This window comes from Pleurodeles waltl, chromosome 8, assembly GCF_031143425.1.
Source record: "Pleurodeles waltl isolate 20211129_DDA chromosome 8, aPleWal1.hap1.20221129, whole genome shotgun sequence".
Taxonomy (NCBI): Eukaryota; Metazoa; Chordata; class Amphibia; order Caudata; family Salamandridae; genus Pleurodeles; species Pleurodeles waltl.
The window spans coordinates 1,217,271,887-1,217,298,992 of NC_090447.1; the positions used below are offsets into that span (position 1 = coordinate 1,217,271,887).

Below are 27,106 nucleotides of genomic sequence, written 5' to 3' on the forward strand. Positions count from 1 at the left end.
TGGGGAGGAGTGATGCCCTTGACACCGTGCTCAAGGGCATCAATTTAGTATTGAACAAGGACATAATGCACCATCATAATGTAGCATACCTAGAGGCAATCTCGTACACTGCACAGAGAATAAATAGTATAATGTAAAAAATAGTAAATACATGAATCGATAAACCAGTGGGGTATGACCTCTCCTCCTTTTGTCCTGATTTTAAGTCTTGTATTTTGACCCTTTGCCCTTACTTTTTACAGTCTCATCCTGAAGTTGCCTCCATGCCAGGTGGTCACCCTAGCTTCTTTGCTTTCTCTTATTTTGAAGGTTTGCTTTTCTCATAATACGTCACTCCAATAGATTAGAATTGATGTTGCTGATTACAGTGCAAGCAGTTGTTCCAGTAAATTTGATGATTGGTTTGGGATTACGATGATGTGTATTTTATATGTTAAAATTTAAAACCAAACAAAGGGCTATTTGAAAAGCAATTGCTTTTTGTTTTTAATCTGGGCAGAACTACTTGGGTTCGGGTCTCTATTAATAGTTTTGTAGATCATAAACCGTAACCTAGGAGTCAGATTACCAAACGGCTCATAGTCAAGAATGCTGGGGGGGGGACAGGCCTGTGCTTGTCTTTTACGCAGTTCTCAGGCTGAATTGAGTCAGCTGAAGCTAATTAGGTTTGCAAACTCCAGAATGCATTAGACCAGTGGTTCCCAACCTGTGGTCCGGGGACCCTTGGGGGTCCGCGAAGCCTTCTCGGGGGGCCGCGACTGCTTACAAAATTAAAAAATATGAACAAATATTGACATATTAGGTCTCATGCTTACAGCAATGACTCAGTGGGGGTCCCCTGATTCCAATGATGATTCACAGGGGGTCCCCGAGTTCCATTAATGACAAAGTGGGGGTCCACAGAAGTAAAAAGGTTGGGAATCACTACATTAGACTATTAAACAAAAACCCAGGACTGGAGTCCCACATTTTCCTTTTGCGAGAATCATCTGGCAGGTTTACCTAGGTGGTGTCATATCACTACACATTAGAGAGATCGCAGGGGTTTACAAAACACGGCAAAACAAAGGTAAGGTTCCTCCTTAGTCAGTGCCATTAAGTAGGGTGAAAGAATAATCGTACTTTGTCGTATACATAGCTTAAAAAGGCAGTTGTAAAATGAAGTGCTATAGCACTTCCTTTTTATTATTATTAAAGTTGTACCTCATAGTTTCATGTTCTGCGTTTTCATTTTTGAATTGCTGCAGTTTGTGTTTTACGGAGAACGAATATTTACTTCATGGCTATATTATCATATGTACTTGTTTTTAGTGGACATGCCATCTAAAATAGTTTGAAGCCAGTTTTACAAACCTTCTCCTCAGGGCGCAGCGTGTGAGATAAAATACATTGTTCTCGGCGATTTCATTACGATTACGTGCTAAATAAATGTAGTTTGGGGCATAAGGAGAAAGGTTAGAAGTCGGTTGGTTTTACATATTTTATGGCAAGTAATTTAGTGGAAAAAGGGTAGATAAAAAAACGTTGTTTTGATAATACTTTTAATGTTTATGAGTTTCCAAGCCTACCACATCTGCGCAACACATGAACAATTAAAGTAATTAAATCGCTCATTATCACAGGAGTGAATTCAAATGTGTTACGCTGAGGCCCCCTGCTGGCAGGTTTTAAACTCTACATCTAATATTCTGTGTAACACACTTAAATCACGCCCAAACGAATCATTCACCTCTAATGCCATTACATTCGTTGAATCTTGTTCCCTTGTAGTCTCTTAAGATCCTCTTAATCGTTTTCAGATGTTTGATGGGAGACAATCTAATGGATACTAATGGCCGAAATAAGTGTATTAGGAAAGGCCAGATCAAGGAGCCCCAAAAGACAAGCCAGATTTCTAACAGCATAATTTTACCCTGCATGATGCCGTTGTCTCCAAAAAGTGTGACTTATTTGAAGACTTGAAGAAGAACTTTATTGTCTAATATTTGTCCAGCAATGCATCTCCTTTAACGTGCACATATATGTATGTGATTAGTCTATATTTCAAATCTACCCACAATCTAGCGGGGCGCTGTAGAGTGTGAACGCTGAATTTTTACTAATAAATATTCAAGTATTCTGAATGTTGAATCTGCATAGAAAATGAATTAATATAGAAAATAATGCACAACTTGAAAGATGTGCATACTCGAGTGGCCTCCAGTAATCATGAAGTGTCCTTATTAATTGTTTATTAATATGAAATGACGTGCTCCTGTTTAGATTAATGTAGTGGTATGTTATATTAATGATTACGTATTATGTATTTGCTGTATTAATTGTAGGCCTTAAGTTAGCGAGTTCATGGGCTTAGTTGCACAGCCTCATGTTAAGTTGCACTGTTTAAATAATTCACATAAAATGGTTGGTTAGAGAAATGAATACTTGTATTATTCCACTGCGTTGACCAAATACTAGTAAGTAAATGCTCCCTTTTTTCTTGAGAACTACTTACTAGAAAATGCTGTTTTAGCTATCGTTACAATGTAGAGTTTAGTGTGTGTGAAAGCGATGTTCCCAGGAGCTAACAATGGATGCACTGACTGACGGAAATAGAGATAAAAAATTGTTACCTGACGAGTCTGACGATGGGAACAGGAGAAGAGGAGCCAATCATTGACATGTGAAAGACAGTTTAGTTGTATCTTAGATTTGAAGTTCTACTTTCGTTGGACTAAGTGTAAACGTACGATTCTTTGACCAAGAGCAACTTGGGAAGAGTCTTGGAGGATTTTAACTTGTCCTGACTGCATGTAAAACCCACATCGCGATGCCCAATTTCTAGTTTGCGAGTCGGTAACCTGGTTACCGACTCGCAAATGGAGAGGAAGGGGTGTTCCCCTTCCTAATTGCGAGTCGCAGCGCAATGCTGCATTGCTTTGTGACCGCGAATGCCGTTGCAAAGCAATTGCATTTACCACCAGTGTCACACCGGTGGTAACCCATTCGCAAAAGGGAAGGGGGACTCCTTCCCCTTTATGAATGGCATGGAAAACATTTTTTCAGAGCAGGCAGTGGTCCTATGGACCACTGCCTGCTCTGAAAAAATGAAACAAAAACATTTAATTTTTTTGTTTTGTATTGCATCTCATTTTTCTTTAAGGAAAACGAGCTGCATTAAAAATAAAAACTGCTTTATTTAAAAGCAGTCACAGACATGGTGGTCTGCTGTCTCCAGCAGGCCACCATCCTTGTGAGTGCTGCAAGTCGCAAGGGGGTTGCAAATGGCGACCCACCTCATTAATATTAATGAGGTAGGCCTTTGCGACACCCTTGTCAGGGACACCATCCTGCATCCTGAATTGCGACTCGCAAATTGCGAGTCTCTCTGACACGCAATTTGCGAGTCACAATTCAGGATTTTCCTACATCTGGACCTCAATTTGGTTAGATTTTTGATGCTGAATGCTGATCCTTAAACTATGCTTTACCAATTGTTCGATAGCTTAGAGTCCCCTGTTCTGAACCATTCTCCTTTCTTAGCCCGATGCTGATGCTGACTGAATAGATGTCCAATTGACGAAGACAGTCGCAGCTTGCTTATCCATACGGAGGAGAGGTACTAATCAAATGTTATTGTTTGATGTAATTTGTCTTTTGTTTTCTAGGTAGCCACCGCTAATTTTGATAGAGCTGTAGCTAGATGTTTTTCCAAATTGGTGTTGACTAAATTGTTTTGCATGAAGCCCAAAAATGGTGTTCTAATCAGAAGGTTTGCTAGGATACTCACAGAAATGTTTGCTAATTATTAACAACAGTTGATGTTTCTTTGCTGAAATCTAAATGTATGCTATTTCTATTGCGCAGTTATTCTTGCTATTGATTTGCACTGTGATTCTAGAGTGCATAACAATACATGCTTTGAATACATTGAGATTCTCTAGGGGATTTGGTCAACCAGTGTTTTTTCTGTATGTTTATTATTTGATTTTGAGATTAAGTTATGTGATATTAGCATTGTTAATAGAGGGAAAAAAGCTCTTACCTAAACGTGTGGCTATTCATGGCCAAAGTGGTGTGGAAATTACTGATTCCCAAGATTATTGATTTTGTTATTGATTGGTATTGAAATTGAGTCCTATCGTGGGATTTACTCTAAGTGCAGTCAAAAGGTCCATCAAACCTCTAAGGTATCCCCTTATAAATTATAGATAAGAAACCAAATAATGTCAGACGCGCTAACAGAGAGTCAAAGAAAAAAAAAAGAGAACGAGTGATAGGAATGGGAGCTGGTTCATAAATTAGTAATACATTGTGATGTAGATTTCTTAGAGAGTGCGTCTTCAAGACTTTCCTGAATTGGAGAAGGGCAGGGGTGGACCTGCTGGATGTAGAGTTGTTGTTTAGGAGCCTGTGTTTATAGTCTGCAGTCTGAGGGCATCCTGACTGTGAGTGTGCAGTGAACATCCGGAGATGGTGTTTCTCTGCAAGATAAGTAGAGGTGCTGTTTGTGATGGCTTTGTAGATCATGCAGCTAGTTTTGAAGATGGTACAGGCTAGCAAGAACAGCCAATCTGATACCTCCAGGATGATGTTTTCATGTTTCTACAGGTCCTGCATAAGACAAGCTATGGCATGAAGAGTGTCCTAAATGGTGCCAGTGTAGAGTTTAGAGGTTGCCCCAACATGTCTCTTTGTTGCATGTGACAATGCCTTATAGGAGGTCAACAAATGATTTCAGTCATCCGGAGGTAAGAGGCAAATTTGAGCACAGAAAAACTTTTCAGAAAACAACAAACATTATTCAATTCAGTATGACCTATGTGTCCACACAAGGAAAACCAAGTTGTTATAAACGTTCAAGGGGCTTTATAACAGATTAATGCACAGGTTAATGTAAATAATCTTCAAGAACAAACTGTAAAGATACTGGACAACTATAGGGTGACCAAAACGATCAAAGAAATGCAATTTAATCAACATTAAGCATACCAGGCACTCTATGACAACGACGCAAAACAATAATATAACCTGGTGGTTAATAAATACCTGTGAACCACCCGACATGAAGATAATTATTATTCATCAAGTTAATCACACAAGGGGTGATCCCTACAAGAATGTCACTAGCTGACATTTACCGATCAAGTCAGATTTGGGGACAAAATGTAAAAAGTTAAAATAGGGCAAAGACAATTTGGAAGAGTGACACCTGGGTCAACCTCAAACTAACTATAATTGGCAACAAGTAAGGAAAAAGAGACAATGTGAGCATTTAAAACTCTGTCAAGAATCTTCATACAGATTCTGAAAAATCCTAAATCTAAGCTTGAGCTTAAGGATATTTTAGAAAATCAAACAATTAACATTTAACTCTAAACCTAGGAAAAACACTGGGGAATTCAGTCCATGCAGAAAAGACTCACCAGCAATAGCAATAAGTGGCAACATCAGTAAAGTCTTTGGACATCGACATTAGGGAAATGCGGCAATGTGTCAATGGGCTGGTGCAATAGGTTTAAGACTTAAGCTGTCAAAAAGACAAGGTATCTTGTCTCAAGCAGGTCCAATGAAGAGTGGTGAAAGTTAATCAGGGAATGATAAATTAAAAGACATAAATTGTTCTGATTCATAAAAAATTCTACATTTTTGGATCGAACAGTTCCATTATCCAATCAAAAGACATCACATGTTGGGCATCCAATACAGTCTACCATCACTGTCATGGGCAAGGGGTCCAACTTCATCTCCAGTAAATAGTTTGAAACAAATTATCACAATGTTCCTGTTCCAAGGACATCCTCCCAACACCCACAGGACATAATACAATAGGACATTTGAAATCTCACTGGAATGCAGTGAGAATGGATGTATATAAAACATTATTAACATCTAGTATGAATGCAACCTGAAGGAAATGTCTCACTAGCAAGTTGAAAAGGCATTTTCAAACAGGTTCTGCACAGTCATGGGCCTAAATAACTACTGTGGCTAAGCTAAGCAATAAATCAAATGCGTCCTTTAATAAACCAAATAACTTCATTTAGCATTTAATTAATTTACTTTGTCATTAATAATCATTGTCAACGTTATGTAAAATACACTTTGAAAGACAAATGTACTTTATTTTTTACAAGTGGAATTATAATAGGGAACAGCAATATTAAAACAACACTTAAGTGACACTATGGTGTTAAATCGAAGGAAATAGATTTGTTTAATGAACATCTAATAATTAACATACGTAGGAAACATAATCCAGCAAAACAAATTTCTTTGCATTGATTGTTCAGGTTATGTTATCTAGGTTAAATAAAATGATTACTTTGTGAATGTACATTACTATGGTTCTCAAGTGCATCACTTCACTACTGTGCTGTTAAACAATAGTACACTCAAATGAATATATGGTCACGCTTAAGAATATATTGTGACAAAATATGTGCAGTCATTATATCAGCTGCTCAAGGTTATGAATCACAATGTTACCACCATTCGGATGTGAGAGAGCGAGGACTTGAACAGCAGATCTGGAGTTGTATTTTGGTAATGTGTCCCTTGAAAGTGAAGTTGATGTCTGTGATGACTCCAAGTGAAACTTAATGTTCAATTTAATCAAGGTTAATGACATCAAGCTAGGGTTGTACTATTTGTACTATTTCGTGTTTGTTGTTCTTAGCAAATAACAGGAATTTTGGGTGGATTGGGTTAAGCTTCCGGTAGGTACTTCCATTAAGATCTGGTTGATTTGCAAGCACTGTTTGGAGCATTGGATTTCTGAAGGAGAGACTTACCACTTCATGCAGTTGAGTAAAAACTCAGCCCAAATGCATTGAATGTGGTCAGGGTTTCCTGTTCTCAGTGTTTATTCTTTGTGGCTGTCAGTGGTGTTTTCACATTGCTTTCTAAACTTTTTTAAATCAGTGTTTATTCTGCTACCTAACCCTGAAAATAGACACAAATTGCGGTTTCCACTGTTTATAATATACGTTGTTTTTGGAGTTTATTGTTATAACATATATTTGTTTTAAAAGATGGGTATTGCAGATTATAGAGTGTTTTCCCACCAGTAGCGTGTCCAATATAGTAGACTTTCCAATGCAAAAAAAGTCTGTTGATTACACTCTGTCTTACACTCACAGACTCTCACACGCCTCATTACCTCTAACACTCACTCTACCTGGATTCTATCTGGCCTGCAGGACAATAATGAATTAAGTAACTAAGAAAGTATTATTTAAATGTTTTTATTAAACACATTCCTGGACACAGTCTGTGCCATTCACTTGCTCCTTACTGAATATTTTGACATTGGAGGGGTGCACATCCCTATCAACAGCATAGTACCTTGCAGAACCTTTAACATTTGAATTACACTACATTAGGTTCTAGCCTGCTGTTGGACTTTTGCTTATGCAAGGTCATCCCCAGTCTTTTTGCCTCCTGCCTCCTATTTTTTTCTGACCTGTTGCTGTTGGCTTTTCAACTCTGATCACTTTACTACTGCTAACCAGTGCTAAAGTGCATATGCTCTCCGTGTAAATTGTATGTAATTGGTTTATCCATGATTGGCCTATTTGATTTACTAGTAAGTCCCTAGTAAGGTGCACTAGAGGTGCCAGGGCCTGTAAATCAAATGCTACCAGTGGGCCTGCAGCACTGATTGTGCCACCCACATAAGTAGCTCTGTAATCATGTCTCCGACCTGCCACTGCAGTGTCTGTAAGTGTATTTTTACACTGTGAATTCGACTTGGCAAGTGTACCCACTTGCCAGGCCTAAACCTTCCCTTTTCTTACATGTAAGGCACCCCTAAGGTAGGCCCTAGGTAGCCCCAAGGGCAGGGTGCAGTGTATGGATAAGGTAGGACATATAGTAATGTAGTTTATATGTCCTGACAGTGAAATACTGCCAACTTCGTTTTTCACTGTTGCAAGGCCTGTCTCTCTCATAGGATAACATGGGGGCTACCTTTAAATATGATTAAAGTGTAGATTCCCCTAGAGAGTAGATGGACATGTGGAGTTTGGGGTCCCTGAACTCACAATTTAAAAATACATCTTTTAGTAAAGTTGATTTTAAGATTGTGCGTTTGAAAATGCCACTTTTAGAAAGTGAGCATTTTCTTGCTTAAACCATTCTGTGACTCTGCCGTGTTTGTGGATTCCCTGTCTGGGTCAGTTTGACAGTTGGGTTGTTTTTCACCTCACACCAGACAGTGACACAAAGGGGGCTGGGGTGTAACCTGCATTTCCTGATTAGCCATCTCTGCTAGGAGGGAGGGATGGAGTGGTCACTCTCATCTGAAAGGACTGTGCCTGCCTCTGACAATGCCGGCTCCAACCCCCTGCTGTGTGTCTGATGACTTGCCTGGGCAAGGCAGGATTTCACAAGTAGGTGTGAGTCCCCTTTGAAGAAAGGTGACTTCAAAGACTAAACTGGGTATAAGAAGGGCACCCAAATCTACAGACTTTAGAAACACTTCTGGAACCAAGAGGAACCTCTGCCTGGAGAAGAGCTGATAGCTGAGGAAGAAGTGCTGCCCTGCCTGTGACTGTGCTTTGTGGAGCTTTCCTGCAGTGCTGCTTCTGCCAGAGTAAGAGGGCAAAGACTGGACTTTGTGTGCCTTCCATCTTGTGAAGAAATCTCCAAGGGCTTGATTTAGAGCTTGCCTCCTGTTGTTTGAAGTCTCAGGGACAGCAAAGACTTCTCTCTGCCAGCACCTGGAGTCTCTGGAGAGACTCCTGCTCTGACAAGTGGTGCCCTATCCAGTTCCTGGGCCCTTGAAAGGAAAGCTGGTGGAATCCAAGGAAATCGACTTCGGACCGACGCCACTGCTGAATCCGGTAACGCCGCCTGCACCTGACGCCGTGACCTTCGCTGGAACGCGACACTCTTCGCAGGCCCGACGCCGCAGCAGTCCCACTGAAGTCCGCGACTCCGTGGAAGTCACCGCACCACGTCGTGACCGACGCCGCTCGAAGTGCACGGATTCAACGTTTCGCACAGACGTCGCGATTCCCGACTTCGCGCATCGGCTTGTTTTCACTCTTCACCAAAGGTACTGTACTTGGGGGTCTACACGACTCCGTGTCCGGCGCCGCTGGTGTCGGCTTGTTGGGAACGACTCCATCATGACGCTGTGTTAACATCTCATTGAAGCATTTTTGTTTCTAAGCACTATTTTTGAGTTTAATCTTTAAAAATTCATAACTTGACTTGTGTATGTCGGATTTTTGTCGTTTTGGTCTTGTTTTGTTTAGATAAATATTTCCTATTTTTCTAAACCGGTGTTGTGTCATTTTGTAGTGTTGTCATGAAGTTACTGTGTGTGTTGGTACAAATACTTTACACCTAGCACTCTGAGGTTAAGCCTACTGCTCTGCCAAGCTACCAAGGGGGTAAGCAGGGGTTAGCTGAGGGTGATTCTCTTTTACCCTGACTAGAGTGAGGGTCCTTGCTTGAACAGGGGGTAACCTGACTGTCAACCAAAGACCCCATTTCTAACACCTGCAATTTCAAAACACCTAAAACATGGAGCTTTCAGTATCCTTGCACTGTTTTATACACCCATTGCCTGACTACATGAAAGTGAGGCTACTATCATTGTGTGGACATTTACAGTTGTTGAGTATTCCCACGTCAGTATCACGCAGAAAGTATCCTCTTTCTAGCATGGTTACCCCCACTTTTGGCCTGTTTGTGAGTGTGTGTCAGTGTGTTTTTACTGTGTTTTTACTGTGTCACTGGGATCCTGCTAGCCAGGACCCCAGTACTCATAGATAAAAAAAATGTATTTCAGTGTGTTTTGCCTGTCTCACTGGGATCCTGCTAGCCAGGACCCCAGTGCTCATAGGTAATGGCCTAATGTGTGTGTTGTCAGTAGTGCTTAACTGCGTCACTAATGCTCTGATAATCAGAACCTCAGTGTTTATGCTCTCTCTGCTTTTAAATTTGTCACTATAGGCTAGTGACTTCATTTACCAATTTCAATTAGCACACTGGACCCCTCCTTATAAGTCCCTAGTATGTGGTACCTAGGCACCCAGGGCATTGAGGTTCCAGGGGATCTTTATGGGCTGCAGCATTTCTTTTTCTACCCATAAGGAGCTCAGACAAACTCTTTCACAGGACTGCCACTGCAGTCTGCATGAAATAACGCACATGTTATTTCACAGCCATTTTCACTGCACTTAAGTAACTTATAAGTCACATATATGTCTAACCTTCACTTGCTGAAGGTTAGGTGCAAAGTTACTAACTGTGAGGGCACCCTTGCACTAGCAAAGGTGCCCCCACATAGGTCAGGGCAATTTCCTGGGACTTTGTGAGTGCGGGGACGCCATTACACTCATGCACTACATATAGGTCAATACCTATATGTAGCTTCACAATGGTAACTCCGAATATGGCCATGTAAGGTGTCTAAGATCATGGATTTGTCCACCCATTCCAAATGTGGTATGGGGGAGCCAATTCCATGCATCCTGGGGGGCTCCACCATGGACCCCCCAATACTGCCAAAACAGCTCTCTAAGGCTTGCACTGCAGCTACAGATGCTGCCACCTCACAGACAGGGTTCTGCCCTCCTGGGGTCTGAGCAGCCCAGTCCCAGAAAGGCAGAATAAAGCATTTCCTTTGGAAGCAGGGTGTTACACCCTCTCCCTTTCAAAATAGGTGTTACAGGCTGGGGAGGGGTGGCCTCCCCCAGCCTCTGGAAATGCTTTGAAGGGCACAGATGGTGCCCTTCTTGCATAAGCCACCCTACACCGGTTCAGGGACCCCTTATCCCCTGCTCTGGCACAAAATTGGATAAAGGAAAGGGGAGTGACCACTCCCCTGTCCATCACGCCCCCTAGGGGTGGTGCCCAGAGCTCCTCCAGTGTGTCCCAGACTTCAGCCATCTTGCTTTGCAAGGTGTGGGGGCACTCTGGAGGGCTGAGTGGCCAGTGCCAGCAGGTGACGTCTGTGACCCCCCTGATAGGTCCTTATCTGATAAGGTAGCCAATCTCACTCCCAGGCCTATTTAGGGTCTCTCCTGTGCTTCTCTTCAGTTTCTACTTGCAGGTTTTTAGCAGGAATCCTCTGCAACTACTACTTCATCCTCTGACCTTGGATCAACCGCAGCCTGCTCCAGGAACCACTGTAACAGCAACAATGTATCCACAAGGGAATCTTTTCTTCTGCAACTTCAGCTCCAGCCAACAACTGCAACAGTTTCCATGGTGTGCATGCTCTGAGGACTCCCTGTCTTCACCCTGCACCAGAAGGACAGAAGAAATCTCCCCTGGTGGGACGGAGTCATTCCCCTGCTCACGCAGGCACCTTCTAAGTCAACGACTGGTTCTCTTGGACTCCTGACAAGCGTGCTCCTCGGAACACAGAGGGTGGATCCCATCGAGACAGACTGTCCTGAGGTTCTGCTGTTGCAATTTGGAGGAGGTAAGACCTCGCCTTCCCCCAGAACGACAGTACCCCTGTGCGCCGCATCTTCTTCACCTCCTGAGGCTTCTGTGCACTATTTGCAAAATTCCTTTGTACACAGTCTGGCCCAGGTCCCCAGCACTCTTTTCTGTGATGCTCAACTCGCTGAGTTGATCTCCAGCGGCGTGGGACCTGCTTTTGTGGTGCTACACCAACTGCATTTTTCACCTCCTTTGTCCCCATGTTTTGGGACACCCGTGGGTGCTATCTGGTGCTCTGAGGGCTCTCTAAAGTGCTCCCTCTTCCTCCTCACACAGAGTTGAGGCCCCCAGGTCCCTCCTGGGTCCAGATAGCGCCTAGTTGATGCAAAACACGACTTTGCCGGAACCAAGGCTTGTTGGTGGAATCCAGTGCCAAAACTCACCTGCATCTAACTTCATGACGTGGGACATCCTTTGCATCATGCAGGAACCCGCTGGCATCTTCCTAGAGTGCATTTCTGCAATCTTCATCCAACCTGGGACTCTTCTTTTGCACCCTCTTCTGGGTTGGCAGGGGCTCCTGTCCTTCCTGGAACTTCTTTCGACTTCTTGACTTGGTCTCATTCTTTTGCAGGTCTTCAGGTCCCAGAATCCACTGTTTGTTGTTTGCAGACATGGTTGGTTCTTGCAATAATTCCAATCATGAGGTGTAGTGTGTCCTAAGGAAACTTGCAGTACTTTACTCCTGCTTTTCTGGTCTCTGGGGTGGTGTACTTTACTTACCTTTACTGTATTTTTGGTCTCCCAGTGATTCTGCACACACTACACTTGTCTAGGGGGGAATTTGTGATTCACATTCCACTTTCTTAGTATATGGTTTTTGTTGCCCCTAGACCTATTTTCTCATTGCATTCTATAGCATTTCCTATTGTTTGCACTGTCCTATGACTAATTACTTGCCTTATTTTGGTGTCTAGTGTATATGTTGTGTGTAATACTTACCTCCAGAAGGAGTATTGTGTCTAAGATATTTTTGGTACTGTGTCACCCAAATAAATACCTTTATTTTTGGTAACACTGAGTATTGTCCTTACTTGTGCATAAGTATTGTATAACTATAAGTGGTATTTCCAGATGCTTTGCATGTCTCCTAGTTCAGCCTGAGCAGCTCTGCTATAGCTACCTCTATCAGCCTAAGCTGCTGGAACACTACTACATTTCACTAATAAGGGATAACTGGAACTGGTATAAGGTGTAAGTACCCAAGGTACCCACTACAAACCAGGCCAGCCTCCTACATTGGTGGTGCAGCGGTGGGATAAGTACTTGCAATTGCTTTAACACTTTGTTACTTGTGCTTTTCACAAGAAAAGCTTGCTCCAATACTTAGAGCATACATAGTATATACCTAGAAGTAATTTTCTAACGTTCTCAAAAGTTCTTTAAACTTTGCAAAAGTTTTAACAAAGTTCTGAAAAGTTTTCTTCTTTTCTCTAAAAAGTTAGCTCTGTTATTCTACTAACTTTTTACTCACTTTGCTAAACTTTTTCACTTTCAATATGCCTTCTGTAGAAGCTACCCCTAGAGTTGTCAAGACTACCTATGAGAATCTAAACTTTAAAAGTTTGAGGGGTCTCTGTACTGAAAGAAGTTTAGGGATTGGGAAGAACCCCAACAAGGAGTTCCTCTTAAATCTTCTCCTCCAAGATGACCAGGTACTCATCACTGGTCCAGATCAGACAGGGGAAGAGGTAGAGGATGATGCCAAGCAGGAAGGCTCAGAGGAGCACACTGACAATCCTGGGGAGGGTACTTCCACAGATGTATCTGTTAACAAGCCCCTTGGTACAACTGGGAGTGAAAAGGGTTCACACACTATTAGGGCTCCCTTCACCCCTAGAGGCCAGGTCACTAGGGTGGCCCCTGTTAGAGACAGATCTGCCTCTGCCCACTCCAATGTTACCTCTGTTTCGGAGGCATCCCACACAACTAACCCTGAGGACCAGCCCCTAGATAGGGAACTCAGAAAGCTGAGGTTAGAGGAGGCCAGAATGAGGCTAATGCCGCAACAGTTGGCCTTAGCCAGGGAATCCCTGACTGTGGAAAAGGAAAGGCAGGGTTTGGGGTTAGTTTCTCATGGTTGCAGCAGCAGTTTCAGAAATTCAAATGTTAGGGAACTTTCATTTGACTCTAGGAATCTGCATAAAGTTGTCCCTCCTTACAAGGATGGTGATGACATCTATAAGTGGTTTGCTGCACTTGAAAGGGCCTGTAAAGTTCAGAGGGTCTCTCATGTACAGTGGGCTGCTATCTTGTGGTTATCCTTCTCTGGTAAGGGGAGATACAGACTCCTTATTGTCAGAGAGGATGATGCAGATAATTACCAAATTCTTAAAAGTGCACTCTTGGATGGTCTGGGCTTAACCACAGAGCAATACAAGTTCAGAGAGACCAGAAAGGCGTCATCACAGGACTGGACAGACTTTGTAGACCATTTGTTGAAGGCCCTAGAAGGTTGGTTAAATGGCAGTAAAGTGACTGACTATGAAAGCCTATATAACTTGATTCTAGGAGAGCATATTTTGAATAACTGTGTGTCTGACTTGTTGCATAAGTATCTTGTGGAATCAGATCTGACTTCTCCCCAAGAATTAGGAAAGAAGGCAGACAAATAGGTCAGAACAAGGGTGAACGGAAAAGTTCATAAAGGGGGTGACAAAGACAGCAAAAAAGACAGCAAAAAGAAAGATGGTGAAAAATCTCAGGACAAGCATGGGGATAAAAAGAAAAACAAAGATCCTTCTCCAGGTCAAAAACACTCCTCTGGGGGTGGGGACAAAACTACTTCATCTTCATCAAACTCTTCACACAACAAGAAAAAGCCTTGGTGCTATGTGTGCAGAGGAAAATGCCATTGGCCAGGGATTACGTCCCACACAGGTAAAGCCCCTGAGCCTACCACCACTAATACATCAAACTCTAGTGCCCTTAGCTGTAGTGTTAATACTACTGGCAATAGTCAAACTAAAGGTTTAGTTGGTTTCACTTTTGGAACCATAATAGAAACTGGGGTAGACAGTCCCAAGGCAGCTTCTGTCACACCTGGTAGCATTGGCCTTGCCACCTTGGCTGCTTGTCCCCTTAACATGGATAAGTACAGGCAGTCAATCTTAATAAATGGTGTTGAGGCCCAGGCCTACAGGGACACAGGTGCCAGTATCGCTCTGGTGACTGAAAACCTAGATGTCACCTGCCCAACACATCCTTGGACAGAAGTACCAAGTTACTGATGTCAATAACTCCACTCAGTCTCTCTCCTTAGCTGTTGTTCAACTTAGTTGGGGTGAAGTTACTGGCCCTAAGCAGGTAGTGGCATCACCTAGCTTACCTGTAGATTGTAGCTTAGAGAATGACCTAGAGGCCTCACGTTGGGCTGAGGTAAAGTTTAGGACCCAGTTATCCATGCTGGGTATCCCTGAGGAATTGCTCCCTTTCATTTCTGGTGAAATGAAAAAGCACAGGAGAGAAAAAGGCCTGAAATCTCAAGGTCCCTCTCCACCAACAGGTAAAAAGGATATCAAAGTATCCCTTCCCCACCCTACCACTAAGGATACCATTCCTGTGGTAGGAGAAACCTCTCCTGGAGTGGAACCTGTACCAAAGGAGCCCTCAGCTACCATAGCTAGACTCCCTGAGGTAAAAGTACCCCTCTGTGAAACTACTAAGCCAGATGTGCAAAATTGTACCATTGCAGTAAATGTGGAGCATCCTCCAGCCCTCCTAGATAAACATTGGTGCAGCAGCCTTGCACTGCTTCTAGACACTTAGGACAGCAGCCCTGTCCTAGTGTGGAGCTTATAGGACAGCAGCCCTGCCCTGCTCCAACTCAAGAGAAACAGCAACCCTGTTCTCTCTTACAGCCATATGGACAACGTTTTTGCCCAGCTATGGCTTTATTAAGACAGCATCCCTGTCTAGCATTTACTGCATTTGACATAGGCCCAGTGGACCAATCCCACTGCCCAACTTTAAAACATACTAATAGGAACTCTGAAAATTTATAATCACACTGTTGGGTAAAAAAGGTAAAAATGTTTACATCTCCACTGGGAAGTAACCATGTAGTGGATGATAAAGGGAGTAACCACTCCATTGCAAATCTACTCTCCACTTATCACCACTTAGACGATAAAGTCTCAACTGGCCAAGGTTAGCCTTATTGTCCTTTGTTTGGGGGGGTTATGTGAGAAAGTAGCCTTTTTCTAACATAGTTACCCCCACGTTTGGCCTGTTTGTCGATGTTTGTCAGTGTGTTTTTACTGTGTCACTGGGATCCTGCTCGTCAGACCTATTTTCTCCCATTGCATTCTATAGCATTTCCTATTGTTTGCACTGTCCTATGACTAATTACTTGCCTTATTTTGGTGTCTAGTGTATATGTTGTGTGTAATACTTACCTCCAGAAGGAGTATTGTGTCTAAGGTATTTTTAGTACTGTGTCACCCAAATAAATAAATTTATTTTTTGTAACACTGAGTATTGTCTCTACTTGTGTTTAAGTACTGTGTAACTGTAAGTGGTATTGCATGAGCTTTGCATATCTCCTAGTTCAACCTAAGCAGCTCTGCTATAGCTACCTCTATCAGCCTAAGCTGCTAGAACACTACTACATTTCACTAATAATGGATAACTGGGCCTGGTATAAGGTGTAAGTACCAAAGGTACCTACTACAAACCAGGACAGCCTTCTACACGCTTTAAGTAATCCGTAGCCTTTTAACCAATGTCACATTGAGTATTTACTGTTAACATAGTAAGTATAGGCTAAACAGCCCTGGCACTAAAAGGACAAAGAAATCCAGCTTTATCTGATGGTATCCCAGATGACACAAGGATACCCTGCAACTGTGATTTTCTGTTGTTATTTTATTTGGATATTCTGAAGGTTTGCATTTTGCTTTCACCACAATCTCATGCAAGGTTTTCACAGGTACCTCCCACTACTCTTTGCAGTGAATGTTTAAAGCTAGGGTGTTTGGCAATTGGCCCGCTAGCAATATAGACCTGTGAGCAAAGGAGGCTGCTATGTCAAAGTGTTTATTCATTCTGGGCCAGATGTATCAAACCGTTTTGCCCATTTTGTGTCTATGGGAAAATTTGTTCGTACATTTGGCCCTCTGTATCTACGGGACAATACTATAGTGCTTACTGTCAAAGATTCTAATGAGCCAGCCGTTTTACCAACCAGTGACAGAATTAAACATTCCAAAATAGCAAATATAATCTTAATACTCATAGATTCTCCACAGTGTATAAAATGATTAGATCATATGCCTGAAATAGCATTTAATCCATGCACCTTTAATCCAAGCACAAAACTGCCAAAACAAAAGGAAGAAAAATATTTTATTGAGGCCCCTAAGTAACAAAATGCAACAGATTTTTCTTAGACCAGTCCTTCCTGCTGCTTCCTTGTCTGATAAAGCCACATTGCGTTGGACCCTTCAGGAAAAAATATAAAACAACAATTTCTCTCTCAATTTACATTCTTTGATTGGCATTTTAGTTTATCAACATCCACATATTTATCAGTGTTTATATGTTTACACTGATGAGATGGGGATTTATCAGTAATCTTAGATTTAAACCTACAATTGGAATGTCTAACTGATTTATGTTTGGGCACATAGGCGAGGATAAAAGGATGGAATAACTGCCCTGTTTCCTGGTGCGGTGTGTACCTGCTTCGGCCAGCCCTAGCTTTGTAGCTTCTCATCCCAGCAGCTTTATTAGTTTCAGTAAATAATGAGGTGCTGGCTAAAAAGTCAGGTCTGAGTGATTGTGATTTACAGCATGATGCTACTGAGCATATTACCTCATAATGCCTGTGTAAACACTACTGCTCCTATCTTTGATAAATGAGTACACTGTATAAAACATTTGGGAGTTAATATTTCTATGGGGTTCAGATTCCATTGTAACATGCCATGTTAGAACAGGTGCAAGTGATAAGACTACACAAACCAAGTAACAGGCACATGCTTTGTGAATATTGATATTCTATCATTAGCACAGTGCTCCATTGCTGATTGGTCAAATTAACTGTACACAAAGAGCATTTGAATAACACGTGAAAGTGGGGTTGCTCACTGCTTTAGATTTTCCAGGTCTATTTTTCCAGCAGCACATACCATACTGGGATTGTAAGATCATACTGACAATTTTGGCATACTAGAGCACTTAATGTGCTGCCTGGCCTCTTTTGTGTCATGGCTTTTGACAGCACTAAATCTTCACCAGTCTGATAACAGCAGGGCGTTTCCTCACTTGAATGGGATCCCATGCTTTTATGCCTGTGGCACATGACAAATGCAGATACAACACGTTTGTGAAATGTCATATTGACTGGGTACCCCAGATAGTTTTTTTTCATGTGGGGCATGGGAGGCCTAGGAATCCCAACATAGACGGTGATAGTCACTTGCTGCACCCACCTGCAAGGAGATAATTGCCTCCATTTCAATTGAGACACCCTCCTGCAGGCTGCATTTTCAGAGAATAAGAGGTGAACTCACAAGAATGTGGAGCATCGGTCCTGATGTGCCACTATTCTTGTGTTCCCCCGTGCCCCCCTAACGACACCATGATTGTGCTGTATTTAAAATACCGCACACCATGGAAGTTGTTACCACAACAGCATCAAAATATTTGGCTCTGTTGTGGTGCTTTGCTGCACTAGCACCAAAAATCCTCGTGCTTGTGCAGCAAAACATAGTGAAGGCCCATAGGCCACTACAGGAGTGTCACTTTAACGCCTTCCTTGGGCAGGCGTTAAAAATGATGAAAAAAATGTCAAAGTGAAATCTTGTAAATTTCACTGCACCATTTCTTCAGGCCTGCCTGCCTGCGGGGGAATGCCCCTCTTGCATACATTATGCGTGGGGAAGGCATATTGTGGCGCAAGGGGTTACAAAGTGGCACAATGCATGCATTGTGCCACTTTGTAAATATTGAGCGTGGGAATGGCCTCCTTAACACTACTTTAGAGTGAAAAAATGATACTAGGATGGCACAAGGTGGCAGTAGGGGCTTGTAAATGTGCACCTAAATGTGTAAGGTTTACATTAGTATGACTTCATTTATCTGATTTCAGATTGTAATTAAGACTTAAGGATTGTAATTAAAACTGGGCTGACAGGGGGACCCCCCTATCAGCACAGTCATCGGCACAAAGGTGCTTGACCATGGCTTTCCCCACTGGCAATGCGTTGGGATCCAAGAACTTGACAGTGGTGGCGGTCTTTTGGCGGTCTGACTGCCAGCATCCTAACCTGGTGGTCAGACTACCAAAGATGTACTGGTCGAACCACCACTGTGGGTATGGCAGTCCTAGGACCACCATACTCATACTCCGACCCTTAGTGCTTGAAAACTGAAGATTTCGTTAGCTGCATTATTGTCATTACTGTAACTGTATAAACAGGGCACATTAGTATTTCCTAATTTTATCATGTCATGGGTTGCTCTAGTAAATCAAATCAGAACAAACGTTTTTAAATTCTCTTGCTTCATCTGTGAGACAGGATTCTTAATCAATTTAACACTTCAATTATTAATGAGTTAAGAAGGAGCAATTTTGATCACGTTAAAGAGTGGGATGCAAGTGTTTTGCTTGTCTTAATTCATTATTCACCATGAAAAACTCTAATTCCTGTGAAATGGCGTGGAAGAAAAGTAAGAAATTGTACCAAAGGAACGGCCGCTAATCATTAGTAAGAAGAGCATACAAGAACCGCCTCTGCAGCGAGCGATTTCTATTTTTTGAAGATCAAAGGAATACGAAATCCTGAAATTAAACAACAACCACATCAATTCCAAAAGGTAAGAAAGTTCTGTAGGCCAAGATTAAAAATGTCTGCAGGCAGATGAATCCGAAAATGACACAGCAAAAAAACAGAAATAACATCCATAATATTAAGAACACAGTACTGCAAACGTTTATGAAAGAGGTAATCTTTGATTCCGTTAATGAAATAAACACTTCCTTACATAACAGGTAAGAACATTTGAATTTCACAGCAAGACTGGAGATTATTATTCTTTCCAAGTATATTCTTATTGACTTTTGGAAGAAAAAACTCTTTTTGCATGCTCACTCTCATTCTTTTTACTGAATTGTATTCAATTTTATTGCTGTTTTTTTAGGCTCCACGCACTGGGGCAATGCTTTCCAATGCGCGGTGTATGTGCACTGACCACTAAAATGTCTATCTAGAAAGTGGCTAACCAGTGATTGGTGTATTTAACTTTCTAATGAGGGCATAGCATATTATGCAGAAAATACACATATGGCATAGAATATCAAGTGACACCTGTAGGCAGCAGCACTTATTGTGTCATCCATTAGTGTGACAAGAAAAACATAGCTTCAGGCCTGTCAGTATAGCCTGACTGCTGCAGTTTAATCCTGCATCCTGACCTGTCAAAATAACCCTTGGTTAATAAAATGAATTCTATATCTTGGGTTTCAGACAGCTACAATAATAATTCAATCATTTGTTTTAATATTGAATAAAATCCTAATTCAATGGTAAAGTTGGATCTTTAATAAATATTTAGGAAATGTAACCCGACCTTAAGCTCCTGGGGGCTAATTAGTTCCCACTACAGCAGCTATCAATCAAGTGCTAGTCCTTAATAGGGTGTGAAAACTGCCCCCAGAGCCAAGAGAACAACAAGGCCTGGAGTTGGGGAGGTGTCTTTCTTCCGCTAGCCAGAAGACCACTTTGGGTCTTTTTAGGAACCTAATTCAAAGGGGCCTGCCCAGTCACAGGTGAGTGTTAGGTTACACCTGGAAAGGCCCAGGCCTTGATCCCCATAGTCAGGCTGGCAGCAAAACTAGTGGAAGGAAATATATACCCCCAGAGCCAGTTTTGAGTGACCCAGAGGAGAGGATTACTCATTACCCTGGCCACACCTCTAGATGGGTACCCAGACTCTGCATAAGGGGGACAAGTTCTCCAGGAATAAGGTGCACTATGTGATTGTTTGTTTGCAGTGGAGTAAACAGGAACTTCTGCAAAAGTGGATAGAGTTGCCTCTGGAAAACTTGTATCCCAATGGTTAGGAAAGAGCCAGGAGTAAACCCCATGCACCGGCTAGTGCCAAGCATAAATGTTGCCCGCAAGGCCCCTTCCTCAGACCAGAACACTCTCCAAAACTTTAGAAAAACAGAAAAATGTCTGTCTCTGCTGTTTGAGACTTGTGAGGGGACCTGAAGGGCTTGACTTGCCCCCACGTTTACCCAGGACAAAGTGGACTCCAAGGGCCCAAGAGGCTGCATGAGGCTTTTCCCCTGATCTGGGCAGCTTACAAATAAGAATTGGTTCTGGACTAGACCATTCAGTTGGCCTATGCCTGAAAATCTGAGAGTTTCTAAATGCTTCCCTTGATGTCCTGAGGCCCTTAGAAACCACCTCCTGTGGCTGTTCGCACATTGAATGAAAGTTTGGAAACTTTTGAAAACGTTTCTGCCAGAGCTTCAGAGCTTAAGCAGGACCTGCTAGAAAAGTACACATTTGGCAGTTCCACAACATTAGATTGGATTTCAGCTTCACTCCACTCACTGATCCTCACACCAGCAGAACCATCCTGCTACTGTTCTCCAGCCTTAAATTCAGTTTCAAAGCTGACCAATGTAGAAAGATTTTTTCTTCTTAAGAAGGGACAAAGATACGTTCTGCAGTGGGACTTAGAAGAAATGTCAACGTTTTCCTTATGGCAAGTGATTAGTCAGACTTAGAAACCTTTCTGAACTTTTATATTTTCAGACTTTCACCAGGGCCAAATCACTTGATGTAGCTGACCTGAGATCCATTGTGATTGGCCTAAAATGTCACCTTGGTCTCTGTCCAAATTGTGCATAGACCTATATTGCTTAATTTATTTTTCTTAGTCTTTTCTCAACATAAATCTTTAAAAATCACTAACTCCAGTTCCCCATATTGGATTTTTGCTGTGTTTGTATCATATTGTTTGTTACACTTATCTCCATTATTATAAAGTGGAGTCTATTTTTTATTGTGTTGGGCCCTTGACGTTTTAGCTGTTTTGTTACTTTTAAATGTTTTACACATTTTCCTTAAGTGAAGGATGTCTGCTTTTTGCCATAGCTTTCAGGGGTTGAGTCGGGTTTAAAATATTGAATTCTTTGATTGGAACTCACAGGTTAATTAATGTATTATTTGTTATGAACTTCCATCCACCCCCAGTTTTAATTAACATGTTTGCAAATTTCAATTCAGAGGGTTAAATAATAGCATACAAATTACCCTTTATCAGTTACAGCTGCCAAAACCCACTATCTCATCAACTCTTATGATTTCCTGATGTAGTCAAACGTTTTCTAGGCATCTAAGGATACACAAATTGAGGCAATGATTCCCTTTTTAGTATGGATCAGCCAGCTGGGGGTCCCATCAGCATTTAGGTATAATTGATAATACAGCTTCTCCCGTACAGTGGGTAAACTTGCAGAGTTCAACTATATTATTTCCTGTGTTTTAGTGTCAGAAGGGTTCCGTTAGTCTTATGGAAGTAGTTATTGGATCTGTCCACTCCTGCTGCTTTGTTTCTTTTTAAGGATCTTAGAATTTGCCGAATTTTGCAACGAGATACTGGAGTGTCAAGAATCCCTTTATATTCTTTACCTGAAGTAGAAAGAGATACTTGATTGATATAGCAGTATGAAAATCATAGGGTTGTTGTCTCTGAAATATAGTAGAGTATAATATTTTGGAATTCCTTTACTTTATCACAATCTCTATGGTGCTTTCCCCTGTATGGAATTTAAGTTCCAAAATCTGTTCCCTTTCACTTTTCAGTCAGAGATGCCTTACCATGTTGAGTCCTACTTTATTCTCTGCTATGTGAGAGTGTCTTTTCAAGCTGGAGAGATTCAATTCTTTCATAATAATGTGAATGATTCTTAACTGTCCTCTAACATTTGCCAGCTTGCTCATGTTGTTAATGGAGATATTGTCTCTAAACTCATTCTCCTTTTCCTTTAATCCTTGCTCTCGGTTCTGCGTTTCTAGGGTCCAGAGTTTATTTTCACAGCCTTTGAGGCGGTCAGACTCCAGGGGAGGGTCCAACCATGAAGGAGTGCTCCTTTGGGCCAGTGCTGGCATTCTCAATGAAAGGACCAGGGGATTATTCACAAGAATGAGATCAGTGTAAGAGCAACTGCTTTAGACGTGGGAAAAGTAAGTGTATTTGTTATCATTTGGGGACATTTTTCACCAAGTGTCTTGCAGGCTTAGGGCTTTCAGTAAACCGTAGAATTTCTTTTAGCACATATGTCATCCCCCTTGCTGGCTTGGTCATGTGACCATCCCACATCAAATTCAAATTTCTCATCAGGATAATCAGGACACTATTCCTCATGTCAATTTCCATATGTACTGACAGACTCTAACAAGGTTGTTTCTTGCACTGTATTCAGGGACGGTACCATGGCTACAGTGAGGGGATGGCTTAAAAAAGACAAGTATTCAAGAATATGCTTGCTTTGTCAGATTTAGTGTTAGTAATTATCACCAGGGAAGCTTCCACTAAGACGTTGCTGTCCCTGCTATGGAGGAGGAATTGAGGACTGTCAGATAACCCTTGTGTTTCATCCTGCCTGGTCCCTCCTAATAAAGTGAGTTTCCTGCATATATAATTTGTTGGGTGATTAGTTTTTAAGTGATTTCCAAACTTCTTCCCTTTTCACCAAAGTGTTAGATCCTTAACATTGTGAAACAGTCATTTCACCATGGTGGTATAAACTTGTTGAGGATGCCTTGGGTACAACTATACATATTCTGTAGACCATTCTAAATAGCTGGTTGATCTACCTGAAATGCAGGTAGACTGACTGTAAGGGTTAATAAGTAATTTTCTCTCATAAATCCTTCCCCATGTCCCATCCTAACAAACATTGAAGCAAGCAACAAAGAAAAGTCTGTCGACAGCAGAGCTAACAAAGTTCAGTGAAACCTGTGGAACCACCTCAAATTTCAGGTACTTCAAATAATAAGTGACACTTTATTTGGAGATCACTCCCTCGAACACTTCCCCATCCAGCAAAACAGAATAAGGTCTACTGCCTTGATTGTACCTCAACGAGTGGGTGCACCCTTTCCTACTTAACCCTCCCTCTCCATCTGTTGGTGCACCAAAAAGCTTACTTATCACCCAAAGTTCCTGCTAATTTTGAGAAAGGCGTAATAACAAATACTCATCATCAGCGAAACTGGCAACCTCCTCATACGCGGTCAGATGCAAGGCTCATGTCCACTGCTGTCTATATTATATTTTTTTGTTGCAATATAACTGTCTCTGGCCCCTCCTAATCTTATCTTCTGCTATTGTCTACATGAATCCCCTCTTGAGAGATGGAACAGTGGTCACCCCTGACTCCTCTTTTCCTCTTTTGTTATCCTCTAAGTCCACTTTCGGGATTTTTGAATTCTGTAGTCTATCTGATGTGAAATGCGTAGACCTATGTGAGAAAGTAGTCTCTTTCTAGCATGGTTACCACCATTTTGGCCTTTTGCTTATGGGTTGTGGCCTATTTGTCAGTTTCTTTCACTGTTTTCGTCAGTATGCTTTACTGTGTCACTGGGATCCTGCTAACAAGGACCCCAGTGCTTATGCTCTCTCTGGTTCCAAATTTGTCCTTACATACTGGTAACCCAGTATTTTACTCCAAATTGGCACACTGGAATCCCCTTATAAGTCTCTAGTATAGGGTACCTAGGTACCCAGGGCATTGGGGCTCCAGGGGATCATTATGGGCTGAAACATTTCTTTTGCCACACATAAGAAGCCCATACAAAGGGTTCTGCAGGACTGCCATTGCAGCCTATGTGAAAAAGTGTATGCACTACTTCACAGCCATTTTCACTGCACCAGGTCACTTATAAGTCACCTATATATCAGGTCTTCCAACCCTGAAGGCTGGGTGCAAGGTACCTGTGTGTGAGGGCACCCCTGCACTAACAGAGGTGCCCCCACATCATCCAGACCCATTTCCTCGGACTTTGTGAGTGCAGGGACGCCATTTTAAGTGTGCACTGTACATAGGTCAATACCTATGTACAACTTCACAATGGTAACTCCAAATATGTCTAAGTAAAGTGTCTAACAACTGGGAATTGCACCACAATACTGATTCCAGTATTGGTTGCACAATCACATGCACTCTGGGGGCTCCATAGTGGTCCCCCAGTACTGCCATACCAGCCTTCTGAGGTTTTCACTGCTGCCACCTCACAGACATGCTTCTGCCCTCCTGGGGCTTGAGCAGCTCTATCCCAGGAAGGCAGAACAAACATTTCCTCTGGGAGAGGGATGTTACACCCTCTCCCTTTGGAAATAGATGTTACAGGCATTGGAGGGCTATCCTCCCAGAGCCTCTGGAAATGCTTTGAAGTGCACAGTTAGAGCCCTCCTTGCATAATCCAGTCTACACCGGTTCAGGGACCCCCAGTCCCTGCTCTGGCACAAAACTGGACAATGGAGGGTGCGTGTCTCCTTCGCCCCAGGCTCCTCATCCCCTGCCCCAGTCAGCCCTGCTGCCCTCACGGAGGAGGCTATTGACCTCCTGAGAACCATCTCTATAGGGCAGACAACCTTCGTGAATGCCATCCAGGAGCTAGCATCCCAGATGCAGCGATGCAATGCATACCTGGAAGGCATTCACGGTGCCATGTCTGGCCTACAGAGATATTTTCAGGCTCTGGCCTCCTCTTTGATGGCAGCCAGTGTCCCTGGTATTTCTGTCCCCCCTCCCACCACCTCTACCCCTTCCAGCACCTGACTCCCTTTCCCCATCCCAAGCACACATACAGACAGCCATGCACACAAATCACCACACAAGAAGCACACTGAGAAACACAAGCACTACACTTCCCACCACAGGCAGGCACACACCCAACATACCAAAGCACACACAACAACATCCACCTCCCTCACTGTGTCAACCTCCCCTGCCACTCTGTCTGTCACCTCACCATGCACACCCATATGCACTGCACCCTCAGTCACTGCTGCTGCCCCCATTCTTGCAGTCACCACAACAGCTAACATCCAGTCATGCACCCCAGACACCACACCTGCACTCACCATGACTACATTCACGTACACTTGCAGCACAATCACCAGACCTGCAGACACCCACACAACATCCATCTACACTGGCAGCCTGTCTTCTCCCACTGTGTACACCCCCCCTCCCAAAACACTCAAATGTTCACACACATCCACCATACATAAGCATATTAAACCAGCACCTGCATCCACGTACAGCACACCTGCACCTCGTACGGCCCCTCCCTCAACCTCCACTCCCAGGCCTGGCTCCAGATCCCCTCCAAATGCACCTAAGAAGCTTTTCCTCTCTTGTGTTGACCTGTTTGAACCCACTGACTCACCCCGTCTTGTCCCTAAACATTCCCATGCCCTTAGCCAGTCCACTCCTTCCTCGTCTATGTCCGCCCCAGTCCGCCTTTCCCATTCCTGTGACCCTTCCCCAGGGAGGAAGAAGCCCAGTGTTGCTCCAAGTCCCTCTGCCAACCCCCTGTCCAGGCCCACTCCCCCTCCTTTCAAGGGCAACCCCAAAACCCCTCTACCTCCTAAACCTAAGCCCAAGAGCCCCCCTTCAAGACCTGAGTCCCCACCCCCACCACCCCCTGCCAATGTTCCCTGAGGTGCCTGGCTGCCCCATTGATGCCCCTTCCCAGTGGAGTTTCCTTTACACACATGGGCGTCAAGTTTGGGCATATTTGCCCTTCAGGAACTTTATGATGGACTGTCCAATGGCCTTATTTTGACATTCCTGTTATTTCTTCCAATAAAATTTGATTGCCCGGCAGTGCTTTTGGCACAATGTTGATCCGTTGTGCAGCGTTTCAGTGTGGGGGGGGGGTGTTATGCAGGTGTGTGAATTGGTGAAGGTATCTGTTGGCTTGTGTCTGGTAAGTACATCTTGTTATGGTATGTATGGCTTGGGATGGTGGGAGGGTTGGGAGTGCGTTGTGGGGTGGGTGGGGTGGTGTGTAACTGTACCCTTTCTTCCCATGAGTACTAGGCTGCTGTTCTCACCGTCATTGTTTTCGGCGTCGGTCACAGTCCTGGAGGAATATGGCAAGGAGAAGCACTGGGATTATTTCCAACTCTTGATCCATATCTGCGGCGGCGTGTTCTGTGTACCTCCAGTGAGTGTTTCCTTTATATTGTTTGTTTCTGCCACGCTTTATGTGGCGGTGGTTCCCACCCCGGAACTGATGGAGGTGTGGTGTTTCATTATTTGGTGGGCAGGTAGGGCCTTTCCGCCGTCCCTGCGGTGGCCTCCTCAGTCATCGGCGGGACTACAAAAATGGCGGTGTGTGGTTGGACCGCTACTTGTTTTTCATTGGCTTCATTATTTGGCAGTCCGGACCGCCAGCCTGTTGGCGGTAGTTACAGCCACCGCTAGTGGTGCAGTGTTTCCTGCCATGTTCATAATGACCGCCTTGTTTCTGTATTGTTCAGTGATGAGACCAAAACCATGTAAGAGTGCTGTTTTTAGAATATTGTAGTTGTCTGCATCTTCTTCTCTGACAGTGAGAAGTCTATTCCTCCCCTTGTCAGAGAAGGACAACCAGAGAATAGCAGCCCACTGCCTTTGAGGGACCCT

General features: G+C 43.0%; 1 long non-coding RNA gene across 1 annotated transcript in view; it reads left to right on the top strand.

The window, feature by feature from the left end:
• The first annotated feature begins 984 nt into the window (after window positions 1–984).
• The window catches only part of LOC138249203 (uncharacterized), a 62,534-nt gene continuing 36,412 nt past the window's right edge, over window positions 985–27,106 (top strand). Inside the window, exons 1-2 of the long non-coding RNA XR_011194779.1 lie at window positions 985–1,069; window positions 3,523–3,598. This is a non-coding gene — a long non-coding RNA (uncharacterized lncRNA). The remainder of the gene's footprint in view (window positions 1,070–3,522; window positions 3,599–27,106) is intronic.